A 21,466-nucleotide genomic window follows, 5' to 3' on the forward strand; every position below is an offset into this window, starting at 1 on the left:
AGCAATCCTTGATCCTTGATCTCCTTGATCCTTGATGACTTCAACATACGCAGATGTGATGGGCTGAGTAATGGTTCCCAAAGATGTCCAATCTCAATTCTTGGCACCCTGGAGCAGGTTACATTACATGGCAAAAGGGACAACACTGATGTGATGAAGATTAAGGACTTTAAAACTGCGAGATAATTTTGGACTATCTGTGTGGGCCCAAATAAATCTCACAAGCCATTAAAAAGCAGAGAAGCTGCTCTGGCTGGAGTCAGATGCTGCAGAGGAGGAAGGCAGAGGAGATACAGTAGAAAAGGGAGATCAGAAGTTCCAAGCAGGAGGATTGGATATATTGTAAGAGACATGTGTGAGGAACTGAGAGAGGGCTCCAGGAGCTAAGGGTGGCCCCTGGACAATAGCCAGCAAGGAAGTGGGGACCTCAGTCCCATCTGCAAGGAGGTGAATTCATACAAGAATCTGAATGACCTTGAGGGTGGATTTTTCCTCAGAGTCAGAAGGAACACAGACCTTGATTTTAGCCCCATGAGTCTGTTGAACTTGTAACCCACATGATTGTGACATGACAAATAGATGCTGTTTAAAGCCACTTGGTTTGTGTTAATTTTTATGGCAGCAATAGACACCAATACAGCAGAGAGGATGCATCGCCCTCTGGCTTCTCTGATGCTGGAACTCCTCTCCTCCATGACCTTCTCCTCTCTCTGCCTGAATCTCATGCCCTTGTCATCCCTAGGCCTCATCATGGCCAAGAACCCCAGCCCTTCCATACTCTCAATCTCACACTTCCCATTCTTTGACCATCTTTCCACTCATCCCCTTGCACGGAGGCCACAGGCTCTGAGGACACAGATACTATCATTTGATAATATGCTGTGATGTAATATCAGTGAACCACTCATTGCCTATGTGCCTGCTTTCCAGGCTTGGAGTCTGCCCTATAGTACATGAATTCCAACAATCCTTCCACCCACCCTGGGATTCCCAACCGAGTGATCCTGCCATCTACTCTCTGTCCCTCACCCTTGATGTCCTCTCCTCCCTCTTCAACCATTTTGAATTATATTGTAAATAATTTCCATCCCTCCCTTGCCCCTCCCTTGTATTGTCACACTTGTTTGGCAAAACTACACAGCTGGTGGATTCCACCTCTGCCTACACTGCACCTGCCCCCATGAGCTGCAGGAGGCTGGAGAGCAGCACACAGCACACTGACTACTCTCTCCAACTTCATGACCCACACCTCATGGGGGCCCCCTACCACAGCCAGCAATCACCCTCTCCCAGCATGGCTCACCCTCAGCCTCCTCCTGGCCTGGGTGACTCTTACACACCTTCTCTCTGCTCACACATCCAACCCTCTATCTGCATTCTTACTTCAGCTAATGACCTTGCTTCCTACTTCACTGAGAAAACTGAACACACTAGAAGACAACTTCACAGATTCCATCTGCTCTTGCATTTGCAGCTGCGCTGCATGCTGGGCCTTCCACCACATGGATGGTTGTTGTGGGTTAACCTTCCTGCTCCCAGCCAGAGCCAGTCCCTCTACTGGTGTCCCAAACATCATCCCTTCTCATTTACTTAAAGGTATCAGTTCATCAGGTCATACCTCTTTTTCTCTTTTATCATCACCCTTTGTCCTTTCTCCCCACTGGATCATTGTGGCAGTCTTGAGAATGCACATTCCAGCCCCTCAGCTAGAGGAAGCACAACTGATGATGTTGCAGTTGTTGCCGCTTGTTGCCTCTGATGCCACAGAGGAGGAAGACAGAGGAGACACAACAGATCAGGGAGGTCAGAGGTTCCGAGCAGAAGGATTGGATATGTCATAAGGGACACATGTGAGGAACTGAGAGAGGGCTCTACGAGCTAAGGGTGGCCCCTGGACAACAGCCAGCGAGGAAGTGGGGACCTCAGTCCTATCTGCAAGGAAGTGAATTCAGACAAGAACCTGCTATAAAATCTATTGCTACATGTGCTCTGAGACCACACTTGCCATGGGCTTCTTTGATTCAATAATTGAGGGAAGAGGAGAAACAAAGGCAAGACTGTCCCTCCTTTAAAGGCCCACTGAGGCTCCAGGGCTCACCCTTACTGAACTTCTCTTAACCTGCACTGGGTCTAGGATACTTCCAGTCAAACTTCCTTCCCTCTCTCCTTCACTGGGGTTTAAACTTGCATTGCAGTCTGGCTGGGCACAGTGACTCACGCCTGTAATCCCAGCACTTTGGGAGGCCGAGGTGGGCAGATCACATGAGGTCAGGAGTTTGAAACCAGCCTAGCTAACATGGTGAAAACCTATCTCTACTAAAAATACAAAAATTTGCCAGGTATGGTGGTGTGTGCCTGTAATCCCAGCTACTTGGGAGGCTGAGGTGTGAGAATCACTTGCACCTGGGAGGTGGAGGTTGCAGTGAGCTGAGATCACTCAAAAAATAAAAATAAAAAAGCCACTTGCATCACAGTCTTATGGCTTTCCCAGTCTTTTCAAAATCATGATCCATTCTCAATGCCTAGATCTCAGTCAAGCTTCAGATTCAGACCCCAGTGATGGAGGAGGTGTCCATATTCCTAGGAGGGAGTTCCCTGCAACCCTATGGCAAGTATATGCTGAGTCAATTCCCTGAGCCATTCTGCAAAGGGACCTACAGCCATTTACTTTAGAGACTGTACCCTGGGAAAGGGAAATAGGGAGAACCTGGGCGAGTCTGACTTTGGGTGTGAGATGATGTTGATGCCCAGAGGCCCACAGCACCATCATCACCCCCATCGCATTGGGGATTAAGGAGGCCACGAAATAAACCTGGACACATGATGGCTTATCATGGAATCACTGAGTCCATAGACCCAGCCCTAGTTATGTCCCCATTCTCCTAGTGCATCATTGACACGGATGCCCTGGTGGCTGGAGTCACCCCCACACTGGCTCCCTAGTCTGTGGAGTAAGGGCTCTCATTGTATTGAAGGCCAAAGGGAAACCTCTGAAACTGCCTCCATTCTGGCCAAATCACAAATGATCATGTGTCCCAGGGTGAATCTTGTGGAGGTCACTGCAAGTGTTGTGGGGTTAGCACCAACATTAGAGAGCTGAAGGATGTGGGGTGGTGTTGGGCTGCCTATTCTCTCCATGTAATCTAGCAAATAAGCCTGATGGGGCCTAAGGAATGAAGGGGATTACTCCAGACATGACCAAGTAGGAGTCCTGATTGCAGCTAGCATGCTGGCTGGATATATCTGGTAGAGCAGATTAATAAGGCCTCAGGCACACAGTGTGCAGCTGGGGATTTGCTGAGTGCATTCCTTTCCATTCCAATTAGAAGTGGATATAGGCCGAGTGTGGTGGCTCATGCCTGTAATCCCAGCACTTTGGGAGGCAGAGGAGGGCCGATCACCTGAGGCTGGGAGTTTGAGACCAGTCTGACCAACATGGAGAAAATCCCTCTCTATTAAAAATACAAAATTAGCAGAGCATGGTGGCGCATTCCTGTAATCCCAGCTACTTGGGAGGCTGAGGCAGGAGAATCACTTGAACCTGGGAGGCAGAGCTTGCGGTGAACCGAGATTGTGCCATTGCACTCCATCCTGGGCAACAAGAGTGAAACTCTGTCTCAAAACAAAACAAGCAAACAAACAAAAACATTAGCCAGGGTTGGTGGTGTGCACCTGTAATCCAGCCTGGGTGACAGAGCAAGACTCTGTCAAAAAAAAAAGAAAAAAAAAAAGAAGTGGATATAAAGTGACTCATGTGGGATCCACAACACATTTATTTATAGTTTGCCTCAGGGCTACTATCATTCCCCAGCCCTGTATAGTACAGTCTTAACAGATCTGGAGAACCTGGACATCCTATAGAATATTAAATTCCTTCATTTCACTGACAACATCATGTTGACTGGGATGGATGAGCAAGAGGAGGAAAGTACACTGGAGGCTTTGGTAAAACATCTTCTCTCCAGAGGGTGAAGATAAACCTAACAGAGATTCAGAAATGGCAACTGCAGTGAAGTTTTACAGGTCCAGTGTTTAGGGGCATCCAGGTGTGTCCCCTCCAAAGTAAATGACAAACTGTTGCCTCTTGCATCCTCATGCAAGGAAGCAAGCACACTGCCTGATGAGCCTGTTTGAGCTCTGACATCAAATTCCACAGATAGATATATTGCTTTAGCCAACACTCTAGGTGACATAGAAGGATGCCAGCTTTGAGTGGAGCCTCCACAGGAAAGGACACTGCAGTAGATCCAGGCCATGGTGCAGCCGCCATCCCTCAGAGCCCCCGGTGCTGAAAGTGCCAGTGGTGGGGTAAGATTTGGGATGGAGCCGAACCAAGCACCAGCAGGAGAGTCACAACGGAGGGCCTGGGATTCTGGAGTAAGGCCACGCCATTCACAGCAGAGACATATACCCCATCCAAAGCAGAGCAATATGTTAGAAGCAGCTTTTGGCATGTTACAGGCCCTGATGAGATGAGAATGCTTGACCATAGGACACAAAACAACCATGTGATTCCAAGTGCCCATACGAATCAGCATCTGTGTAACTCATGAAGTCATACATTGGACATGCCCGACAGCATCCATCATGAGATGGAAATGTTTCATGTGAGTTGAGCCTGAATCCCATGTTAACATCCGCAGAAAACACCCAAACCTGAAATGGCCCTGAATCACCAAGCAGAAGCATTGAAATTAGCCAGCCTTCCCCATGGGTCAGCCAAGCCGGGCAGGATGGGTACATAAATGGAGCAAACACAGTGGCAGGGCTGAGGCTACCTATGGGTCCAACAGTACTGACTCCCTCTTGCCAAGGCAGATCCAGATGCTGCCACCTCTAAATGTCTTACTCATCAGCATTTGAGGCCAATGATGTTACCTGGTAGGGCTCTATGTTTTCAGGTGACCAACAAGACCCTAAGTGAGGAGTTGACTACATTGCACTCCTTCCATCCCGGAAGGGCCAGAGGTTCATCTTCACAGGGATAGGCACCTATTCTATAGGTGAGTTTTCCTGTCCTGCTCTCAGACCTTCAGCCAGCACCACTCTCTGGGGGCTGTGGATATTCCTGATCCACAGGCTTGGCATTGCTGTCCGTGCAGTATCTTCGTGGGGACCCACTTGACAGGGAAGGAGGTGCAGTGTGGCCATGGCTGTGGGACCCACTGGTCCTATCACCATCTGCACCAACCAAGGGCTGCTGGCCATAAAGAATGCTGAAAAGAGCTTCTGTAGGCACAGCTCAGCGCCAGCTTGCAGGAAGCTCTCTGCAGGTGGGAGGGTGCCATCTTTCAGGACATGGTGCATTTTTAAAATCAAAGACACCTCTACGGTTCTGTGATCTCAGTAGGAAGAACACGTGGGTCCAGATACCAAGGGGTAGACATGGATGTGGCTCCATATCCCATTCCTTCAACTCACCTACTGTGGGATTTTGCACTTCTCCTCTCCCAAAACCATGCTCTGCGGGGTAGAAAGTCCTGGATTCTAAAGGAAAGTACTCTTAAAAGGGGACAAATGAGTGCCCACCGAACTACACATTACAGCTGCCACAGAGCAACTTTGGACAGTGTGTGCCCAGAGATCAGCAGGTGAGGAGTCCCCTCCTCTCCAGGCACAGGTAACAGATCCTGATCCCCAGGAGGAGGCATGGCTGCTGTCACACAATGAGGGGAGGAGGAGTTCATGTGGAACCCAGGGATCCTCTTCGGGGCCTCCTCGTTCTGCTTGTCCCATTGTAAGTGTGAGGAGAATGGTCCACCAACCCAGACTGAGAGGGTTTTATTTCCAAGGACCCAGACCCCTCAGGAAGGAAGTTTTGAGCTGCATTTTCAGGTAATTTCCCAAGGCCTCGTTCCTGTGCTCTGACATCCTCAGCAGCAGTGATGCAGAGGCCCTGCTTCCCGCGGGCTGTTCCCAACCAGTGATGGGTCACACCAGGGACACGAAAGCAGGACCATTCCTGGGACACAGAGGACTCCTTTGATGGCCAACGGTGGCTGCAGGACTCTTCCATGGCCTTGCTCAACTCTCCTTAGATTGCCTGTGTTCTAGAATGCATCCAAAACACCTTCTCACCTTCTGTCCATCACTTGGGGTCACACTTGCATCTCAGTCTATTGCCTTTCCCAGGGTTTCCTGGCTCCCTTCCCACATTGTCTAACAGGTGCCTGCCCTAATAAAATGCTGCAACTTTTATCCCATGGTGGCATCTGCTTCTTGGAGGACTTGGACCAACAAAATCTTTTCCATCTGCACACCAGTGACCTCTTACCTATTCCAGTTTGTAAAATCCTTCTGTTTATCTAACTTCTCCCACCTGCAGTGGCTCCAGTTTCAAGTTGTTTTACATTTAAGTTGTTTTAAGTCACTAAACTTGGGGAACATCTGTTACACAGCAACAGACAACTAATGTAGCTCTCTTATGTCTCCACGATTCTAGAGTGGCTACCTATGTGTGTTCACTTCCTTCTATTTTGATAATACTGGCTATACATGGTGTTTCCAGTTCCTCTACATCTATTCTCTTCTTGATTTCAGTTTGTCTTTTCCTCTTTGTTGCTTTCTGTCCTTCCCTTTTTTCTTCTGTCCCTCTCCCTCTCTCTTTCTTCTCTATTTTCATCCTCCCTCCTTCCTTTCCTTCCTTCCTTCCAACCTCCCGCACTTCATCCAGTTTTCCTTTTTATTATGAAACATTCCTAAGATATAAAATAACCCTATGTGGTAATGCTCTAAGGAAGCATTTTCTGAAGCTATATTATAAGTATAATGCCACATAAATGGGATACCAGTAAAGAGCAGGATGTTATTAACAGAGTCTGAATAAAAAACACCTGTTGTAATTCTGCAGTCAAGACAGTGGCTTTTTAAATTAAATTAAACTAAATTAAATTAAATTTTATTTTATTTTATTATACTTTAAGTTCTAGGGTACATGTGCACAACGTGCAGGTTTGTTACATATGTATGCGTGTGCCATGTTGGTGTACTGCACCCATTATCTCCTCATTAAATTAGGTATATCTCCTAAAGCTATCCCTCCCTCCCCCCCGCCCCACAATAGGACCTGGTGTGTGATGTTCCCCTTCCTGTGTTCAAGTGATGTCATTGTTCAATTCCCACCTATGAGTGAGAACATGTGGTATTTGGTTTTCTGTTATAGCGATAATTTGCTGAGAATGATGGTTTCCAGCTGCATCCATGCCCCTACAAAGGACACGAACTCATCCTTTTTTATGGCTGCATAGTATTCCATGGTGTATATGTGCCACATTTTCTTAATCCAGTCTGTCACTGATGGACATTTGGGTGGATTCCAAGTCTCTGCTATTGTGAATAGTGCCTCAATAAACATACATGTGCATGTGTCTTTATAGCAGCATGACTTATAATCCTTTGGTATGACTTATATCCCCAGTAATGGGATGGCTGGGTCAAATGGTATTTCTAGTTCTAGATCCTTGAGGAATTGCCACATTGTTTTCCACAATGGTTGAACTAGTCTACAGTGCCACCAACAGTGTAAAAGTGTTCCTATTTCTCCACATCCTCTCCAGCACCTGTTGTTTCCTGATTTTTTAATGATTACCATTCTAACTGATGTGAGATGGTATCTCATTGTGGTTTTGATGTGCATTTCTCTTATGGCGAGTGATGATAAGCATTTTTTCATGTGTCTGTTGGCTGTATGAATGTCTTATTTTGAGAAGTGTCTGTTCATATCCTTTGCCCACTTTTTGATGGGGTTATTTGTTTTTTTCTTGTAAATTTGATTGAGTTCTTTATAGGTTCTGGATATTAGCCAAGACTGTGGCTTTTAACTCTTAATTCCTCACCTTTAAGCCAGTGTTTTCAGAAGACATCATGAACATGAGCTCTTCCACTGACGTAAAAGTTGCATTGTAAAAGTTTAAGTTGGGCCGGGCGCGATGGCTCAAGCTTGTAATCCCAGCACTTTGGGAGGCTGAGACGGGCGGATCACAAGGTCAGGAGATCGAGACCATCCTGGCTAACACGGTGAAACCCCGTCTCTACTAAAAAATACAAAAAACTAGCCGGGCGAGGTGGCGGGCACCTGTAGTCCCAGCTACTCAGGAGGCTGAGGCAGGAGAATGGCCTAAACCCGGGAGGCGGAGCTTGCAGTGAGCTGAGATCCCGCCACTGCACTCCAGCCTGGGCGACAGAGCGAGACTCCGTCTCAAAAAAAAAAAAAAAAAGTTTAAGTTGGTAAAATCAGTTTGAAAATCAAATTTTCATCATCTAGTATGGGTAAAGTCCATGCAACATATCATCCAACCATCACACTCCTGATCATATACTCTGGGAACCTTCTTGCCTATGTGTCCAGGAGACAAGCACACTAATGTTTATAACAACTGGAGTCAACCACATATACATGAATAGAAAAGCAGCAAAATTGTAGTATAACAATAAAATATAAAGCTTCAGCAGTCTAAAAATGAATGGATGACAGTCGCCCACACCAAAGAGGGCTCCTGCACAGAATGTGCATCCTGGAAACATAAATGCAGTATGAGTTTACCATACGGGAAGCTCAAAAACTGGCAAAATTAACTCATATTTGGTTTGGGGGTATATATACTTATTGTACAAATCTCTATAAAAATACAAAGGAATAATAATCACAAGACCCAGGATGGAGGCTCTTTCTGGGGGATGGAATTGGGCAGCAGCCCAGGGTGGTCTCACAGATTCTGTGTCTTATGCTAGTGCTGGTTGCCCAGTTAGTTACTTGATTATGACTTCTTAATTGGAACAAAGCCATAGCCAATAGTAAGGAGGCATGTGACAGAGAGTACCAGGATTTCATGAAAATGGCATTGGCTAGAAATAGGTCATTTGATCCTTGACTCACTGGCATCTCTCTAGATTTTCTGGTATACAATGTTCAATCTAATGTGCAAGCCAATTTCATCTTGCAAAGGATTTGATGTGTTACATATTACCACACATATACCCAAATTAAACTTCTACAGAATTGGAAATACACATGGTTGGTCAAAATAAATTAAACAGGGAAATATTACATAGGAATAACCAGTGAGGGAACAGCAAATATAACTGGAAAACACAATAGGGCTGCTTAAAAAAAAACTTTAGAAGCACATAATAGAAGTATTATTTAGAATCTGTTTAAGGAAAATAAATCTTGGGGCCATCAAGTCACTAAGTTAAAGGAAAACTCAAGCTGGGAACTGCTTAGGGCCAACCTGCCCCCCATTCTATTCAAAGTCACCCCTCTGCTCACTGAGATAAATGCATGTCTGATTGTCTCCTTTGGAGAGGATAAACAGAAACTCAAAAGAATTGCAGTCATTTGTCTGTTATCTACCTGTGAGCTGGAAGCCCCTCCCTGCTTCGAGTTGTCCCGCCTTTGCTTTGAGTTGTCCCATTGTTCCAGAAGAAAGCAAAGTTCATCTTGCATATGTTGATTGATGTCTCATGTCTCCCGAGAAGGTATAAGACCCAACTGTGCTCTGACCACCTTGGGCACAGTCATCAGGACTTCCTGAGGCTGTGTCATGGGTGTGTATCCTCAATCTTGGCAAAATGTACTTTCTAAATTAACTGAGTCCTGTCTCAGATTTTCAGGGTTCACAAACCATAGTGGTGTCCAAATCGCTTCTATCACATCTCATTCAAAACCAGAACCAAAGATGTTAAGATTATTATACGATGCCCACCAAAAAGGTAGTTTTAGAAAAATCTTGTTCCTAGATTGGAGCTAACCATTTTGGGAAACTGCATCCAACCAAAGTTATTGGCATCATGCTAAGCTAGATATGTTGACTGAGGCATGAGAGTCACATTTTTCTACCTGAAAAGCAATCTGATTAGGCAAATATTGTTGAATATGATATATGAATACGAAAATTGGCATTTGGAGCATTTTTAAATCACATTTGAGACATCTTAGAAAAAACAAAGACTTATTTTCAAGGCATTATTGTTATGGCACTGAAGTCTTGGAACTATTTGATCTAGTTACTATATGTTCTCAACTGTGTTGCAACAAATTAAAGAGATCATTGTTATCAAAGGTATTTGCAATAAAAACTCAGAGATATTATTTTATCTCCTTCCTGTCTGAAACTTCCCCCCCAGCACCCAAGGCTTTGCGATGTCGCAAACTTTTAATCATTACTTTAAAAAGAGAAGCTGAAATCATTAAATAAAAGAATCAGATGAAAGAAGCTTTTGATTTACAAAATCCTCAAACAATAATTGTAATTTTGCTTTTAACATATATGCGAATTCTTTGAGAATCCTCCCTTCCAGAGGTGCAGCTTAATTCCCTCCTGGTGAGTGTGGCCTGGACTTAATGATGCATTTCTAACTGATAGAGGAATGCTGACATAACAGTTTGTGACTTGGGATGTTAAACATAAAACGCATTGTGGCTTTCCACCTTTGCTCTCTCTGTCTCTGGAATCATGAATTCTGGGGAAAGCCAGCTGCTGTGTCATTAGTAGCCCTGTGGAAAAGTCCATGTGGCTAGGAAGTAAGGGCTCCTGGGACCAGACAACAAGGAACTGAGGCCTTCTGGGACCAGACAACAAGAAACTGAGGCCTCTTCCAATAGCCATGTGAGTGAGCCATGTTTCATGTGAATCTACAAGTCTAGTTAAGCCCTGAGATAATGCAGCCCTGGCTGACAGCTGGACTGTAACCTTGTGAGAGGCCCTGAGCCAGAAGCACTCAGGGAAACCTCTCCCGGATTCCTGACCATTGGAAACTGCGGGAGATGATAAATACTTGTTGTTGTGAGCTGCTAAATTTAAACAATTTGTTAAATAACAGTAAATAACTAATATAGCTTCATAAGAGAGGAAAAATTATTGCACTTTAATTTTCATTTGCTCTACATTTATTATTATTATTGAGAAAAGGTCTTGCTCTGTCACCTGGGCTGGAGTGCCTTGGAAGGATGACAGCTCACTGCAGCCTCAACCTCCTGGGCTCAAGTGATCTGCCCACCTTAGCCATCCCAGTACCTGGGAGTACAGGCATGCACCACTATACCTGGCTAATTTTTTGTATTTTTTGTAGAGATACGGGTTTTGCCATGTTGTTCAGGCTGATCTTGAACCCCTGGAATCAAGTGATTTGCCTCTGCCTCTGCTTCTGAAAATATTGGGATTACAGGCGTCAGCCACTGTACCTGGCTTAAATTAATTATAAGATATTAAACATTTCATTTGGTTTTAAGAGGTGAGAAGAATTTCAATGGCTAGATAAGATATATTTTATTACCATTCACAGTGATTGTTTTATTTGAATTTCAATTTCCAACTATATTCCAATTAAACACAAAAGAAAGATCCAGGCCATGCTAGGCTGATTCTATCATGGCCTCCAAAAATCACCCCCTGGTCATTCACCTTCCCCCAGTTACTCAACCAACACTAATGTCGGTGCTGCTGTGAAGGGATATTTGCACATATAATTAAGGTCCTAAATCAGTTGACTTTAAGACAGGGACTATCCTGGTTTGGGCTGTCCTCATGTTGTGAGCCTTTTGAAAGGACTGGGTTCTTCCTGAGCATAGAGATTCACAGTGTGCGAGGAATTCAGCATGAGTGGTTTCCTGCACTGTGGGCTTTGAAAATGGAGGAGCTGTGTGGCAAAGAACAGTGGTGGGAACCAGGAATTGAGTGCAGCTCTTGCCCCTCTCCATCCTGACAGTCTGCAAGGAACAGGGACCTCAGTCCTACAACTGCCAGAAACTGAATTCTGTCATCTCTGTATAGGCTTGAAGGAGGAACTCAAAGTGAAAACACAGCTTTGGGAATCCCTGAACAGAGACTCTATCCACATCATGCTGGGATTTCTAAGGAGCTGTAAACAAATAAATAGGTGTTGCTTGGCTTGGTGTGGTAGCTGATGTCTGTAATCCTAACATTTGGGGGAATGACTCAGGAGAATCACTTGCAGCCATGAGTTTGAGACTAGTCTGGGCAATTTGATGAGACCTTCCTCTCTACAAAAAAGGAAAAAAAAATTAATTAGATGGGCATGGTGACACTTGCCTGTTATCCTAGCTACTCTGGAGACTGAGGCAGGCAGATCCCTTGAGCCCAGGAGTTTGAGGTAACAGTGAGCCATGATTGTGCAACTGCACTTCACCCTGGATGACAGAGGCAGACTCTGTCTCTAAAAATAAATGAATAAATGGGTGCTGTTTAAAGCCAGTGTTTGTGATAATTTGTTATGCAGTCGTATAAAATTCATACACAGGCTCAAAAGGTACATGGAATGAATTTATGAATTTATATACACAGTAGTTGCATAAAATAAGATCTTTCTTACCTTTTTCCAGTGTTTTTCATTTTATAATTTTCCATGATGCAATTAAATTTTAATACACTCGTATTTCATTTATTCAATCAACAAAAATTAATTTAGTGCCTATGATGAACCAAGTGTGCCCTCATATGCTCATGTGCCTTACACTCTATAAGCTTCACAAGAGTGAGATGGAGCCATTGGAGTGTTTTATGTGAAGAAATAACACACTCTGTGACAGAGCAGGAGCATCACCATCTCTGATAAGTCCCTCGTTCTAAAGTTACCTTAATAAAAAAATGCCTAAATCCAAAGGGCATCAGCCTAATGTCTAAAGTCAGCACGGCCATAAACCACAAATAACATCTCCAACCAGAAACATTCCAAACTCCTCCCCGACCAGAGACATGCTAGCTTCGAGATAACGCCCCTCCGGCCAGGAAGATGTCTGCCCCAAGATAAACTCACCTCCTCCCAGAAACATTCCAACCCTGTCATAAAACTTCTCCCTCACACAGGAAGATTTCAAGCTTGTAATAAGCGCCTCACCCTAAAACCAATATATATTCTTAGTCTGTAAAAGAAAGTGCTCCTGACCAAAATTGGTCAGAAGACCCTGTCAGGTTTTATCTAAAGTAAACCTGTCTTTAACTGCCAAGCCATGTTTCATGTTTCTTTCCTCTTTCTTTAACTCTTACACTCTAACTCACAGTAGCAGGACCACTGTGGAGAGAACAGTCATGTAGCAGGTAATGGGACAGTGCTAGAGGTGCTATTCAGGAGTGACAGAGTGGTGGGGACTAAAGGGAGAGGAGGAATCCTGAGGAATGAGAGGGATGGAGGGAAAGACTGGAGAAGCAGGAGGTGAGGAAAAGGAGCAGAGGGAAAAAATTCGAAAGCAGCAGAATTCTTAGGTTTAAACACATTGTTTAATAGATTTTTAATACATTCATCCACAGAGACTCGAAGGGTGTTTTTTTTTTTTGCATTTGGTCTTTAATACCTTATGTGGGACTGCCTAAAAACTAATTGCTTTTTAATCAGGTTTAAAAAAATACTAAGTGTTCCTATGAAATATGCACACCACTTAGATGTGGTTATTTTCTAAAAACAGGCAGTGCCTGAGCACTGATGAGGGGCATTGTGACTGCATTCAGTGCTTGCAACTGTGAGGTGAATGAATGTACTAGCTCCTGGTTGCAACATACAGTAACACATTGTGCTACTTTGTATTGAGGAGATGTCCTGGACTCACACAGAAACTCAGGGCTATGAAATGAAGGTAATTTTAAAATACAAGCCAGAGTCACAGATATATAGTCTGAAAGAGGAAAACTTAGGAGCCTTGTGTGTCCAGTTGTAATGACAAAGTCACATTTTTTACAGATTAGCTTCCTGATAATTCAGGGGTTACCAAGATTCTGCTACTCACTATAGCTATTAAACAAAATGGAAACTGGTCTCTAATCTCATGGGCTCAGGCACAACTTTTTCAGATTTAAACAAAAAACAACCCCTGTCTTTGCACCTCCATTCCCAGGACAAGCTCACTCTCTGGAACCAAGCTCCCTGGGGTGAGTTTTCTTCTAGAAGAGTCCTGGGGGACAGGTAAGGAGTGGGAGGCAGAAAGTCTAGTTCAGGGACAGGTATTCTGGGATGAAAAGTGAAGGGAGAGGGCCTGGGCACATGCAGAAGGTTTCTGCCTGGTTTCTCAGACAACTCCTGGGCCCACAAACGGGGAGACATTGGGACAGAGCGCTTGATACAAAAGAAGCAGGGTAAGAGCAAAGTTCCTGGGCCCTGGAGCTTGGCTTTCTGGGTTTCAGGTCCCGAGGGCGGTGTCTGGGGTGGTGAGGCTCAGCCTTGGGGATTCCCCAACTCCCCAGCGTCTCTCTTCTCCCTCTCCCGACCTGTCGGGTCCTTTTTCCCGGATACTGATGACACGGCGCCAGTGCTCACTCCCATTGGGTGTCGGGTTTCGAGAGCAGCCAATCAGCGTCGCCACGGTTCCCGGTTTTAAAGATCCGGCGGACACACCCCGACTCAGAGTCTCCACAGACGCCAAGAATGGGATCTTGGCGCCCCGAACCCTCCTCCTGCTGCTCTCGGGGGCGCTGGCCCTGACCGAGACCTGGGCAGGTGAGTGCAAGGTCGAGAGGGAAACGGCCTTTGCGGGGAGGAGCGAGGGGCCCGCCTGGCGGGGTGCAGGACTCGGGGAGCCGCGCCGGGGGGAGGGTCGGGCGGGTCTCACCTCCTCCCGCACAGGCTCCCACTCCATGAGGTATTTCGGCACCTCAGTGTCCCGGCCCGGCCGCGGGGAGCCCCGCTTCATCTACGTGGCCTACGTGGACGACACGCAGTTCCTGCGATTCGACAGCGACGCGGCGATTCCGAGGATGGAGCCGCTGCGCCGTGGGTGGAGCCGGAGTGTTGGGAGCGGGAGACACGAGGCGCCAAGACCCACGCAGAGAATTTCCAAGTGAACCTGCGGACCCTGCTCCGCCACTACAACCCGAGCGAGGCCGGTGAGTGACCCCGGCGCGGGGCGCAGGTCACGACCCCTCTCCATCCCCAACGGATGGCCCGGGTCGTCCCCGAGTCTCCAGGTCCGAGATCCACCCCGAGGCTGCGGGACCGGCCCAGATCCTCGACCCAGGAGAGCCCCAGGCGCCTTCACCCGGTTTCTTTTTCGGTTTGGGCCCAAATCCCTGTGGGTTGGTCGGGTCGGGGCGGGGCTGACCGCGGGGGCAGGGCCAGGGTCTCGCCATCCCGGAGTTGTACGGCTGCGACCTGGGGCCAGATGGGCGCTTCCTCCGCGGGTACGACCAGTTCGCCTACGATGGCAAGGATTACCTCGCCCTGAACGAGGACCTGCGCTCCTGGACCGCAGGGGACACCACGGCTCAGATCTCCCGGCGCAAGTGGGAGGTGACCCGTGAGGCGGAGAGGGTGAGAGCCCACCTGGAGGACAGGTGCCTGGAGTGGCTCCGCAGATACCTGGAGAACAGGAAGGAGACGCTGCAGCGCGCGGGTACCGGGGTCCACGGGGCGCCTTCACCATCTCTTGTAGATCTCCCAGGCTGGCCTCCCGCCAGGAGAGGAGGAAAACGGGAACAAAGCTAGAATATCGTCCTCCCTCTGCTCCTGAGTGGGAAGAATCCTCCTAGGTTTCCGGATCCTGTACCAGAGAGTGACTCTGAGGGCCCACCTGCTCTCTGGGACAATTAAGGGATGAAGTCTCTGAGGGAATGGAGGGAAGACAATCCCTGGAATACTGATTAGCAGTCCCCTTTGACCCCTGCAGCAGCCTTGGGCACCGTGACTTTATCTCTCAGGCCTTGTTCTCTGCCTCACACTCAGTGTGTGTGGGAGTCTGATTCCAGCTCTTCTGAGTCCCTCAGCCTCCACTCAGGTCAGGACCAGAAGTCGCTGTTCCTCCCTCAGAGCCTAAAACTTTCCAAGTAATAGGAGCTTGTTCCAGGTACCTGTTTCCAGGCTGGTGTCTGAATTCTGTGCTCCCTTCCCCACCCCAGGTGTCCTGTCCATTCTCAGGATGGTCACATGGGCACTGCTGGAGTGTCCCATGAGATGTGCAAAGTGCCTGAATTTTCTGACTCTTCCCCTCAGATCCCCCAAAGACACATATGACCCACCACCCCGTCTCTGACCATGAGGCCACCCTGAGGTGCTGGGCCCTGGGCTTCCACCCTGTGGAGATCACACTGACCTGGCAGCAGGATGGGGAGGACCAAACTCAGGACAGGGAGCTTGTGGAGACCAGGCCCGCAGGGGATGGAACCTTCCAGAAGTGGGGAGCTGTGGTGGTGCCTTCTGGAGAGGAGCAGAGATACATGTGCCATGTGTAGCATGAGGGATTGCTGGAGCCCCTCACCCCGAGATGGGGTAGGGAGGGGGACTGGGGGGTCATGTCTCTTCTCAGGGAAAGCAAGAGCCCTTCAACAGGGTCAGGGCCCCTCACCTTCCCTTCCTTTCCCAGAGCAGTCTTCCCAGCCCACCATCCTCATCGCAGCCATTGTTGCTGGCCTGATTGTCCTTGGAGCTGTGGTCACTGCTGTGATGTGGAGGAAGAAAAGCTCAGGTAGGGAAGGGGAGAGGAGTGGGGCCTGAGTTTTCTTGTCCCACTGGGTGTTTCAAGCCTCAGGTAGAAGTGTGTCCTGTCTCGTTACTGGGAAGTACCATCCACACACACAGGCCTACCTAGCCTGGGCCCTGTGTGCCAATACCTACTCTTTATGAAGCACCTGTGACAATGAAGGACAGAGAATCACCTTGATGATCGTGGTGATGGAGACCTGATCCCAGCAGTCACAGGTCGGGGGAAGGTCCCTGCTGAGGGCAGACCTCAGGAGGGCAGTTTGTCCAGAACCCACACCCACTTTCCTCATGTTTCCTGATCCAGCCCTGGGTCTGCAGTCACATTTCTGGAAACTTCCCTGGAGTCCAAGACTAGGGGTTTCCTCCAGGACCTCATGACCTTGCCTTCCCCCAGCCCCTCACAGGACATTTTCTTCCCCCAGGTGGAAAGGAGGGAGCTACTCTCAGGCTGCGTGTAAGTTGGGGACTGGGATGTGGAGGAGCTCACCCACCCCCTAATTCCTCCTGTCCCACGTCTCCTGGGGGCTCTGACCAGCTGCTGTTTTTGTTCTACCCCAGGGAGCAATGGTGCCCAGGGCTCTGATGTGTCTCTCAGGGATTGTAAAGGTGAGACCCTGGGGATCTGAAGTGGGTGGGGGTGGGGCAGAGGGGAAAGGACTGGGTTATGGGGATTCTTTGTCTGGGACATTTTGAGTGTGTGGTGGGCTGTTCAGTGTCACTACTTACCATGACTGACCTGAATTTTTTCTTGACTATTGTTTTCTGTAGCCTGAGACAGCTGCTTTTTGTGGTACTAAGATGATGGGATTTCCTCATGCCTCCCCTTTGTGACTTCAAGAGCCTCTGGCATCTCTTTCTGCAAAGGCGTCTGAATGTGTCTGCGTCCCTGTTAGCACAATGTGAGGAGGTGGAGAGACAGCCCAGCCCTGTGTCCACCGTGACCCTCGTATCCACGCTGACCTGCATTCCTTCCGCAATCATCTTTCCTGTTCCAGAGAGGTGGGGCTGGATGTCTGCATCTCTGTCTCAACTTCGTGGTGCACTGAGCTGCAACCTGTTACTTGGCTAGTGAAAATAAGAATCTGAATATAAATTTGTTTTCTCAAATTCTTGGCATGAGAGGTTGATGGATTAATTAAAGGAGATGATGCCTAAAATTAGAGAGAGGAATTAAAGACCTGAGAACCTTCCAGAATCCACCTGTTTTCTGTGCAGAGTCTGTTGCAGGTGGGGACTGGAGAAGGCTGTGGGGGGCTGGGTGTGGATGGGGCCTGTGCCCAGTTGGTGTTGAGTCCATCATGGGCTTTATGGGGTCAGTCCTCAGCTGGGTCACCTTCACTGCTCCATTGTCTTTGTCCCTTCAATGGAAACTTGTCCTGCAGGAGCTGTGGTCACAGAAACTCAGACATCGCCCAGGGTGGCCTCTGCACACAGGAGTCACTGTGCTATTGAGAGAAAAATTTTGAGAGCCATTCAGCTCCTGCCCTCCTAATAGTCCTCTATCCTAGATTGTATTTTCCATCTTCTCTTTAACATTTCTGTTTTATTTTTTATGACTTTTCTATTTTTATGGATACATAAGAGTTGTACATATTTGTGGGGTATGTATGATATTTTGATACAAGCATATGATGTGTAATCATCAAATCTGAGTAACTAGGATATCTGTTTCTTCAAACATTTATAATTTCTTTGTGTTGGGAACATTCTAAATCTTCTCTTCTAATTATTTTGAAATATACAATACATTATTGTTAACTATAGTTTCCCTATTATGCTACTGAATACTAGATCATATTCCTTCTATCTGACTGTTGTACCCATTAACCAACCTCTCATCAACCCCTGCCTCCCTACTGCCCTTCCCAGCCTCTGGTAACCACCATTCTATTCACTACTTTGTTGAGATCAATTTTTGTAGCTCCCACATATAGGAGGGAGTGATATTTGTCTTTCTGTGCCTGGCTTACTTTACTTAACCTAATGTCCTCCATTTCTATCCATGTTGCTGCACCCAACCTTTTTAAAGGAACCAGTTTCTGGAATTAGCGGAGAGGAGGGATCCCATAATTTTTCCTCTTAGGTATGTTTCTGGTGGAACTGCTATTCTACTCTGCTCTCCTACCCTCTCTCCCTGCCCTGGTTCCGGTAATCTTGGTGCTGGCTCCAATCCAAACTCATGAATCTATAAAGCAGAGTCTAATTTAGAGTTATATTTGTTTGTAAAATTGGATCCATAGTCTAGATTTTTTCTTTCCTGAAGAGAGAAACCTGATTAGGTGCTGCAGAGTGTGTGTGTGTGCGTGTGTGTGTGTGTGTGTGTGTGTGTATGTTGGGGGAGGGGGGTTGGTGTGGCGAGGGCACAAGCAGCCCTGTTGAGAAAAGCACAGGCCATCCCGAATGTCAGTGTGAGGGAACCTTGTGCTGTGGCTGTCAAAAAACAGCATTTGGCCTGAGGCTATGTTAATAAAGCTATAGTCTTTAGAATAGGGAGGTGTGCTACAGTGATCATTCATTCAACTGACCTTTGTTGTCTGACAGACATACGGCAGAGTGGTTTTGCATCTGGGGAACATAATTGAAGTAAAATAAGAAAAATCTTTGGCCTTGTGGAGCTTGTGTTCCAGTGGGAAGAGGCAGAGGATAGATACACTATGAGCAGAGTAAGGAAGAAAGATGCTAGAAGGTAGCAAGTGTCTTCGGGTAGGTGATCCAAGGTGGCTGTTATACAGTGTGGCCTTGTTGCAAAGGTGACCTTTGAGGAAAGATTTGAGGGACATGAGTTATCCGTGAGGATGTCTGGGGAAGTTCTTTCCAGACAGGGGAACCTCCAGTGGAAATGCACTATGGCAGGAAGGTGTCTGTGTGCCAAGAAGAGCAGGGAGGCCAGGAGGGCTGGACAGAGAGAAACTGAGATGAAGGCAGAACTGTGGCCAGAGCAGGTGGGCCTGGAGGGTGTGGTGAAGGATCTGATATTTGCTCTAAGTGAGATGGGAGTTAGAGGATAGTTTTGAGCAGAAGCGGGACATGGTACAACTTCTCTTTTAAAAGAATCTCTCTGGATTACTGGCAAGACGGCCGAATAGGAACAGCTCTGGGTTCCAGCTCCCAGTGAGATCGACGCAGAAGGTGGATGATTTCTACATTTCCAACTGAGGTACCTGGTTCATCTCACTGGAACTGGTTGGACAGTGGGTGCAGCCCAAGGACGGTGGGCCGAAGCAGGGTGGGACGTTGACTCACCCAGCAAGCACAAGGGGTTGGGAAACTCCCTCTCCTAGCCAAGGGAAGCCATTAGGGACTGTACTGTGCACTCCAACACAGATACTGTGCTTTTCCCATGGTCTTTGCAACCTGCAGACCAGGAGATTCCCTCTGGTTCCTACACCACCAGGGCCCTGGGTTTCCAGCACAAAACTGGGCGGCCATTTGAACAGACACTGAGCTAGCCACAGGAGATTCTTTTCATACCCCAGTGGTGCCTGGGATGCCAGTGAGAAAGAACTGTTCACTACCCTGGAAAGGGGGCTGAAGCCAGGGAGCCAAGGGGTCTGGTATGGTGGGTCCCACCCACACCCAGCAAACTAAGATCCATTGGCTTGAAATTCTCATGGCCAGCACAGCAGTCTGAGCTTGACCTGGGACACTCGAGCTTCGTAGGGGGAGGGGTGTCCACCATTGCTGAGGCTTGAGTAGGCGATTTTACCCTCACAGTGTAAACAAAGCCACTGGGAAGTTCAAACTGGGTGGAGCCCACCACAGCTCAGCAAGGCTGCTGTGGCCAGACTGCCTCTCCTTTCTGGGCAGTCCATCTCTGAAAACAAGGCAACAGCCCCAGTCAGGGACTTATTGATAAAACCCCCACCTCCCTGGGACAGAGCACCTGGGGGAAGGGGCAGTTGTAGGCGCAGCTTCAGCAGACTTAAACATCCTTGCTTGGCAACTCTGAAGAGAGCAGCAGATCTCCCAGCACAGTGTTCAAGCTCTGATAAGGGACAGACTGCCTCCTCAAGTGGGTCCCTGACCACCGTGTATCCTGACTGGGAGACACCTCCCTGTAGGGGCAGACAGACATCTCATACAGGAGAGCTCTGACTGGCCTCTAGTGGGTGCCCCTCTGGGACAAAGCTGCCAGAGGGAGAAACAGGTAGAAATGTTTGCTGTTCTGCAGCCTCCGCCAGTGATGCCCAGGCAAACAGGGTCTGGAGTGGAACTCCGGCAAACTCCAGCAGACCTGCAGCAGAGGGACCTGACTGTTAGAAGGAAAACCAACAAACAGAAAGGAATAGCATCAGTGTCAACAAAAAGGACATCCACTCAGAGACCCCATCTGAAGGTCACCAACTTCAAAGACCAAAGGTAGATAAGTCCACAAAGATGGGGAGAAATCAGCGCAAAAAGGCTGAAAATTCCAAAAACCTAAACACCTCTTCTCCTCCAAAGGATCACAACTCCTTGCCAGCAAGGGAACAAAACTGGACAGAGAATGAGTTTGACGAGGTGACAGAAGTAGGCTTCAGAAGGCGGGTAATAACAAACTCCTCCAAGCTAAAGGAGCATGTTCTAACCCAATGCTAGGAAGGTGAGAACCTTGAAAAAAGGCTAGATGAATGCTAACTAGAATAACCAGCTTAGAGAGGAACATAAATGACCTGATGGAGCTGAAAAACACAGCATGAGAACTTTCTGAAGCATACGCAAGTATGAATAGCTGAATCGATCAAGCAGAAGAACGGATATCAGAGACTGAAGATCAACTCAATGAAATAAAGCAAGAAGACAAGATTAGATAAAAAAGAGTGAAAAGAAATGAACAAAGCCTCCAAGAAATATGGGATTATGTGAAAAGACCAAATCTACATTTGATTGGTGTACCTGAAAGTGATGGGGAGAATGGAACCAAGGTTGAAAACACTCTTCAGGATATTATCCAGGAGAACTTCCCCAACCTAGCAAGACAGGTCATCATTCAAATTCAGGAAATACAGAGAACACTACAAAGATAGTCCTCAAGAAGAGCAACTCCAAGACACATAATCGTCAG

General features: G+C 47.4%; 1 long non-coding RNA gene and 1 pseudogene across 1 annotated transcript; both read left to right on the forward strand.

Moving 5' to 3' along the window:
- The window catches only part of LOC135970337 (saoe class I histocompatibility antigen, A alpha chain-like), a 26,938-nt pseudogene extending 9,321 nt beyond the window's left edge, over positions 1-17,617 (forward strand).
- Positions 17,618-18,383: 766 nt separating this feature from the next.
- Positions 18,384-20,730, forward strand: LOC141410133 (uncharacterized). Its single transcript, XR_012434012.1, has 3 exons — positions 18,384-18,505; positions 19,474-19,579; positions 20,594-20,730. It is a non-coding gene; the product is annotated as an uncharacterized lncRNA (long non-coding RNA).
- Positions 20,731-21,466: the final 736 nt, after the last annotated feature.

This window comes from Macaca fascicularis, chromosome 4, assembly GCF_037993035.2.
Source record: "Macaca fascicularis isolate 582-1 chromosome 4, T2T-MFA8v1.1".
NCBI lineage: Eukaryota > Metazoa > Chordata > Mammalia > Primates > Cercopithecidae > Macaca > Macaca fascicularis.